Consider the following 7,387-nt stretch of genomic DNA (forward strand, 5'->3'; position numbering starts at 1 on the left):
GCTTCATTCTTCTCCTGGACTTGGACTGAGACAGCCCTGGCTCGAGCCAAGGCAGTGGCACCCAACCACCAGGCCGTGTCTGGGACCCACACCCTGAGCACACCCTCTCCTGCTCCTCCTCATCTGGCCAGTGTGTTTGGTTTGGCACTTTTACCAGTAATCCCTGAGGGCAGCATCCATCATCCTCTTCCCACCTGGAGCTGAGTTTTCCCACCACGTGAGGCAGACTTTCAGTAAAAGTCATGTTGACCTTTTCTCAGGTCTGCCCCGGCCCGAGTACAGGGGTGTGTCTGGGGGTGGATGGGCCTCAGTCCCTCTCCCAACCTCTGCCCAAGCCATCTCTGTTAATTCCCACCTTCCCATCACTCGTGGGGGTCCCCCTGTGCCCCACCAAACCACACAGGGGGGCCTCGGCATCCACACTGCCCACCCTGGTTGTGTCTCACTTTTCTGTGCCTTTTGCATGTTGGGAGAGGGTCCAGGTGTCACTGCCACTCATGCTTAGAAACCACGGAGAGCCCCCAATAAAGCATCCAGGAGGAGCAGTTGCTTTTCATTTGTAAACTTACGTTGTCCATCCAGCTCTCATTGCCAGAGTTGGGGGCATTGGGGTGGAGACCTGAGGTTCAGACTCAGTGCCCTGCAAGAGCAAGCCAGAGTTGAGTTCAGGTCTCAAGTTGTTGGGTGTGGGGATGGCTTCTGGACAGACTTTGCGAAGTTCTGACCTTGACGTAAGCCCACCTCGCTTGGACACAGGGCTTCCCAGTTTACAGAGCATGTCCACAACCATTTGCTCATGTCAACCTGTACATGGACGTTCAGGGGGTACCCCGGGCACATGCCGCCACAATTTCCCAGAGGAAAAAACATGTTAAAATGCCCAAAGAACATTAAACCAGGAGTATAATTTGTGGAACCTTAGGCATAGTTCTATTTATTTTGCAAAAATAATTTTGCCCATTTTTTCATCAAGATGAAAGGGAAAGTAGCCAGGGACAAGACAGGGCAAGCGTGGAACTCGGAGACGAGAGACACCCTGGCACTGTCCACTCCTTTGGCTGCTCAAACATCCACACAGACCCTGCCACTCATAATTCAGCTCCACTCGAGAACAATAACATCATGCTTAATCCTCACAGGACCAGCTGCTCTCCTGAAACGAGGGCATGCTCACCTTCTCTCCAAAAATGAGGCTCACAGAGCCCCGTCAGTCAGCAACATCACTCCAGATGATGCTGGGTTGTCTTCTCATGCCTCTCCTAGTTCTAGAGATCACAGGTATACCCAAATATACTGTAAACACAGATTAAAATGTAAATTTAACCATCACCAGCATTCCTTACATACGATGTGCGCACACAAAATACGCAAGGAGGAAAATACTCCTGGCTGCTGCAGTCCTCGTTGCTGCAACTGAGCCCAAGGCCACTGTCAATGTTGATAATTTCTCTCTTTTCCACTAGCTATTCTGTGTTCCCTTTGCCTTCAGCCAGGACCCCACGGTTGGGATATTTTACCTGTTGCAATGACTCAGACTTTGGTGGTCCCTGGGTTGCTGTCGTCTTCCATTAATCCTTTACTGTTGGACATGGACGCACTATGGGGCACCCAGAGCTCCCATACTTCCATGCCATCACTGTAGCAGCAACTCAGTTTGCCCTTGGTGATCAGGACCAATGACCCCAGCCAGCAGAATAACCTACTTCTGTGCCCGTAGTTTCAATGTTATGAGGAGCTCAGAATGGCTGAGCGGCAATCTCAGCCTCTAAGTCAATTGACGTATTCCTCAGTAGAAGCATTCCTCCCCTGGGAACTATAAGCTCTAAGCCATCAAATTCCAAAGTTCCAGGGATGGAAAGCAACATTTTTGTGAATGGGTTATTTTGTGCAATAGTGAGAGAAGTCACTTCCATTTCTACCTCAGCGTTGCTAGATCCACGTTTTCTGGGTGTGGGAGAAACAGCACTGTGTGTGGTTGGTACAAAGTATATACTGTATCCTGTAGGACAGCGCCCCGACATGGCAGTGTCTCCCAGCTGCTGCTATAATAGAGTCTTCAATAGGCCATTTCAATGTTCCTTAAGTCCAGCTGCTTCTAGATAATAGAGTACATAGTAAAACCAGAAAATTCCATAGGTATAATCACATTGCTGTCTTTTTTTTGCTCTAATATCAATTCGTCGGTCAGAAGCAATGTTGTATGGAATACCAATACTGGAACCAAGGTATTCACGGATGTAGTGGTCAAAGGAGGCAAATCCATATACAGAATACACACAGTGCTGCTCCTTCCATGATGGACGAGGTCAATGTAATCAGCCTGCCACTAGGTGGCTAGTCCTACGGGGAATGGTGCCATATCAGGAATTCTGTGCAAGTTGGTAGTATTAGCTAAATCAGTCTTGCAGTCCATGTTGTTGTGTTCACTTATAACTTCTAGCTCGATTACCAGGGCCATTTTGTATGTGAGCCTATTAAAAACATACTAGAGTGGCTATAGAAAGGAAATGACCTACATCCACAGAACCAGTCATCTTGTCCATCCATTTGTTGTCTCCTCTGTAGCGAGTACTTTTTGGAGGAATATCCGCATGGAACACAAATATCCTCTCCTTCTGTGCCCTTTGTTAGAGGTCAATCCACACGCTTTCTCCCACAACCTCCTTGTTACCAGCCTTCCCGTCTTGTTCTTTCCATGTTCCTGATCAGCCGGCCACTATCCATCCCATGAATATGTGACCATCCACATTTCTGGACTTCCATCTCCACCTAGATAAAGTGGACAAACACATGTACTGCTTGAAGTCCTGGCCGCTGAAAGGATTCCCCTTCTCCAGCGTCTTTCAGGCATTCCTGCAGTGCTGCAACCCTCCATTTCCAGTTAGCACCAGGCCTGAGTTTTTTCTTCTACCAATTGATCATAGGGAACTTGCCACGAGGCCTTAGGTGTTAATTGAGGGAGAGGTGGCGTGACAATGTGGCAGGAATAGGTGACACAGTCTGAGCTGTTTCGCTTTCACCTGACGATAGAATGGTGTCGTGCATGCCTAGCTTTATGGCTTGATGGATCAGAATGACACCCCACTCATGCTGGGCGGCTCAGGTTGCACAGTCACGTGGTGTCTCGTGGTCAGATGTACTGTCTCTACCAGGGCCCAGCAGCAAGCCGGACACCATTGCTCAATGGGACAATTGTTATTTACAGAAGAGGACATGACTTTGTTCCAAATCCTGGGGGTGGGCACTGAGATTTTCCGGAGGCTTCCTGGAGGCTCCACACCAGCACACTTATCTCACAGACAACTTGAACACCTTTGGATTTGCTGGGCCATAAGGATCAACCGGCAGAGTATGTTGCACTGCAGCCCGAATCTGCTTTGGGACCCATTCAAAACCGGCATTCTTCTGGGCTACTCAGTAAACGGTTTGGAGCAGCACACAAATGGGCGTAATGTTGCCTCACAAATCCAAAGAGCGCCACCACTTGTCGTGCTGTTTTCTTGTGGTGGGTACAGCAACTTGTCTTTGACCTGGAGGGGATAGCCTGACATCTCCTAACCCCTGGGACTCCAGAAACTTCCCCAAGGTGCCAGGCCTCTGAATGTTCATGGGGTTTATATACCACCCTCTGGCATGCCTGGGTCTTATGAAAGCATCCGGTGTGCTTGCTACTTCCTGCTCCCCGGGTACAGCAGGACGCGTCAATGTAGTGGATCAGTGTCTTGTTATGGGGACATCAGGATAATCAAGGTCTCTACAGACTAGGTTATGACAGAGAACAGAAAAGCTGACACAGCCCCACAGTAAGAAAGCAAAGATGCCCAGCTGCCCTGCCAAGTAAAGGCAAACGGCTTTTGGTGGTCCTTACCAACTGATACAGAGAATAACATTTTCCAGACCAAGAGCTGAATACAAAGTGCCAGAAACTGGGTTGATTTGCTTGAATGAAGAAACCACATCGGATAAAACTGCAGCTTGAGTCACCACCTGATGGAGCTCACAACAGGACCTAATCCTTCTCCCAGACCCATCCATACAGTATGGTAACTATTGTGTTGGGGGGGAAGTCCCGGAAGCTTTCTGTGACCTACAGAAGAGCCCTTCTCCCCAAATAGGGAGATAAGAATGTTGGGATGGACTCAATGATGTATGCTCTGCCCATTCTCACCTACTTTAACCTCCACCACAGCAGAACCCAAAGGGAAGCAGGATGAGAAATGTACGTTGCAGGCTTCCCATCCCTGCGATACAGAGGTGCACGTGGAAGGGTAAGGGTGGAGCTAGAGGTAACAGACATTGCCTAGTACACTAACCTGAACGTCAGGTCCCTCACCTCAAATACAGGGTTAAAAATTCACACCCTCCTTACCTCAAAGACTGCTCTGAGGAACTAACATGATGGTTGTGAATTACCTTGTAAACTGTTAATTGCTGTACCTTTATGATAGATTATTACTGTCATGGTTATTGATACGGATGCATGGGTCATTAATTTCATTCTTGTAGTGGATCCTGTGGTGTGCCACCTATATGTCCCCTTCCAGGGCCGAGGCACTGGTGTTCCCCCAGCTGCTGGGAATTGGCGGTTGACGGCTCACAGCTGAGTCCCTCTCAGGGCACTGCCTCAAGAAGGGAGCTGCTGCACTCAAGGTTATTCCACCTCCCCGAGGGCAGCTTGCATCCACGACTGGTAGATATGGGGAAAGAAAGGTCTGCCCCCGGCCTCATTTTCGGACATCTCTGAAGGGGCATCCCAGATCCAGAGCTCCCCACAGGATCAGCTGAGGTTCCGTAGCAGCTGCACCACAGTTCAGGATGCCCCTGCCCGTCCTGCTTCTCTCACTCCCTTACAGGGGCGGTTCCCAAGAGCATGCCCCCGTCAGCCTCCTGCGTGCAAGTCGCATCTCAGAGTCTGCTTCTGAGGAAGCCAACCCAAGGCAATGACTGTAGCACTTGGAGCACCCTCACGTCCACTCGACTCTTGAGGCTACCCTAAGATGTAGAAGGGGCAGCCAGTGTAACATACTCCTGGTTCGGAGGAAGAAATTGAGGCTCAGAGAGGCTAAGTAACTTGCCCAAGGTTGCACATGAAGTCAGGGCAGTTTTGACCATTTCACCCCTGGAGAGAAGGGAGAGATGACTGATGGCTGTTTGGGGGACCCAAGGCTCTGAGCTGGGAGGATGCCACATCGACCTCTTCTATCTGCTGGGGAAGGAGCTCTGGATCCCTAGCGGGAGGACTGGAAGGAGGAGGATGTGTTCACAAATGCGTCGACGCTAGAGCTGAAGGTTGGTATCCACCATGTTCCCCCATATGTTGAAATCCTAACTCCCAAGGGTCATGAGGGTGAAGCCCTCATGAATGGGATTCATGCCTTTATAAAAGAGCTCCCGACCCCCTTCCACCACGTGGGAATACAGTGAGAAGACGGCCGTCTATGAACTAGGAAGCGGGCTCTCACCAGACACCCAATCTGCCAGCGCCCTGATCTTGGACTTCCCAGCCTCCAGACGGTGAGAGAGAAATGTTTGCTGTGGAAGCCACCCAATCTCTGGTATTTTTTGTTACAGCAGCCGGAACGAACGAGATGCTCCTGAAACACCTACCATGGGCCAGAATCATTAAATAGGACTCAGTCCCCGCCCCCAGGGAGCCTCCAGCCTTGGGGGCTGTAGAAATGAGCAATGTTGCTTGAAGATAAGGGGACCTCAGGGAGCAGGATGGGAAGCAACCTTGGCTGGAGTGATAAGCGAAGGCTTGACCTGGGTTATTGGGGGTGGGGGTGGGGCCGACTGACCAGCAGGAAGAGGGGAGGTCTCTTGGTCCCGCCAAGACTCAGCGACGAGCACCCAGAGCAAAGACAGAGAAGCCCCACCTCGGCTTGGAGACAGGGAGGGTCTTTGGTTGTTAGAAGAGCTGGTAACTCTCCTTAGAACCTGCAGAAAGACTGTTGCCCAAGTGAGCTGTGTCTCTGCCAAGTGCCTAACACACTGCAGCTTTTCCAAGGGCATCTGCACGGAGAGAGCAAGGAAGTCAGGCCCGGAGAAATGGGAATACAGGAGATGGAGTACCGGGGGTGGGGAGTGCGGAATCCTTCGGGTGAGCGCGGAGCTGTTTAACAAGAAGGAAAAGACATCAGGGACTTAAGAGAGTAAAAGCTCAGCTTTCTCCCATCACTGGGTGAGTGGTGGAGTGGCCCGGAGTCTGCTCCCTGCCTTCATTCGGGGCCCCAGGTTCCCTCCACGCTGTCGCTCCACCTTCCTCCAGGGCGTTGTCTCCACCTGCATGGTCATGCGACACCCAGGTTTTATCTGATAGGAAAGAAAGGGAGGACAGAAGAGCACAAGTCCAACCTTTCAAGGCCTAGCCTTGGAAGAGAGTCACGTCACTTCTTCTCACTTCCCGGGGTAAGAATTTAATCACAGGGCCTCCCCCAGCTGCACAGGAGGCTGGAAAGGTGGTCTGTGCTTGGGCAGCCCGTTGCTGAGGAAGAAGAGAACACATCGTGGTGGCCAGCCAGCAGCCTTTGTCATAAGGAGTAACTGTGAATGAGAATGACTCAGAAAGTCCAGGTTGCAGGACAGCATGAAGCCCTACCTGCCTGTTCCACACATGGGGAAACTGAGGCCCTGCATGGGCTGGTGTCTGGTTTGGTCAGGATCCCACTGTGGGTGAGCCAAAAGTCCTTTCGCTGGTCCCATTCTGTCTCTCGGAATGTCGTGGAGAGAAGAGCGTGGAGGACAGGAAGAGTCAGTGTGCAAACACTTACTCAGAGTCCTTCAGTTGCCGAGCCTTCTACGAGGTGCCTTCCAGGGAGCCAGGGATGAAGAGGACGTGGGGCATCAGAGTTCAGTCCAGTGAGGAAGACGGACACCGCCACCACCAGGACTGTGGTAACGGGCACCCCCAAGTTTACACTGTTAAGAAGGGCCCCTTGACCACTCACAGAAAGGTCCCTGTCGGGGAGGACGGTAAGGGCTGTCCTCACCTTCTTCAGCTCATCGGCTCCTCACCGCCAAAGTCACAGAATCGATCGCCCACGTCACTCCAACATATCTCCAAAGACCTGTGTGGTCCTTCTCTAGCAACCTGGGCCCACACCACCTAAAGGCCTCGGTGTTCTCATCTCTAAAATGGAGCTGATAATAGCTCCCATCCATTGAGTACTAACTATGCAGTAGGAAATTTACATAAATTAGGTCTAACTCTGCAAAGCAGAGATTTCTGTTTCACTGATGAGGAAACAGAGGCTCAGAGAGTTAAGTAGACAAAGTACAAGCATCATTGGATTCCCTACTAGGATCATACGTCACAGCCCTTGCCATGCAGTTTGGTAGCACCTCCCACTGGGGTGGAGTTTATTCCTGCCCCATCAGTGCGGCTTAT

This window comes from Equus quagga, chromosome 12 (genome assembly GCF_021613505.1).
Source record: "Equus quagga isolate Etosha38 chromosome 12, UCLA_HA_Equagga_1.0, whole genome shotgun sequence".
NCBI lineage: Eukaryota > Metazoa > Chordata > Mammalia > Perissodactyla > Equidae > Equus > Equus quagga.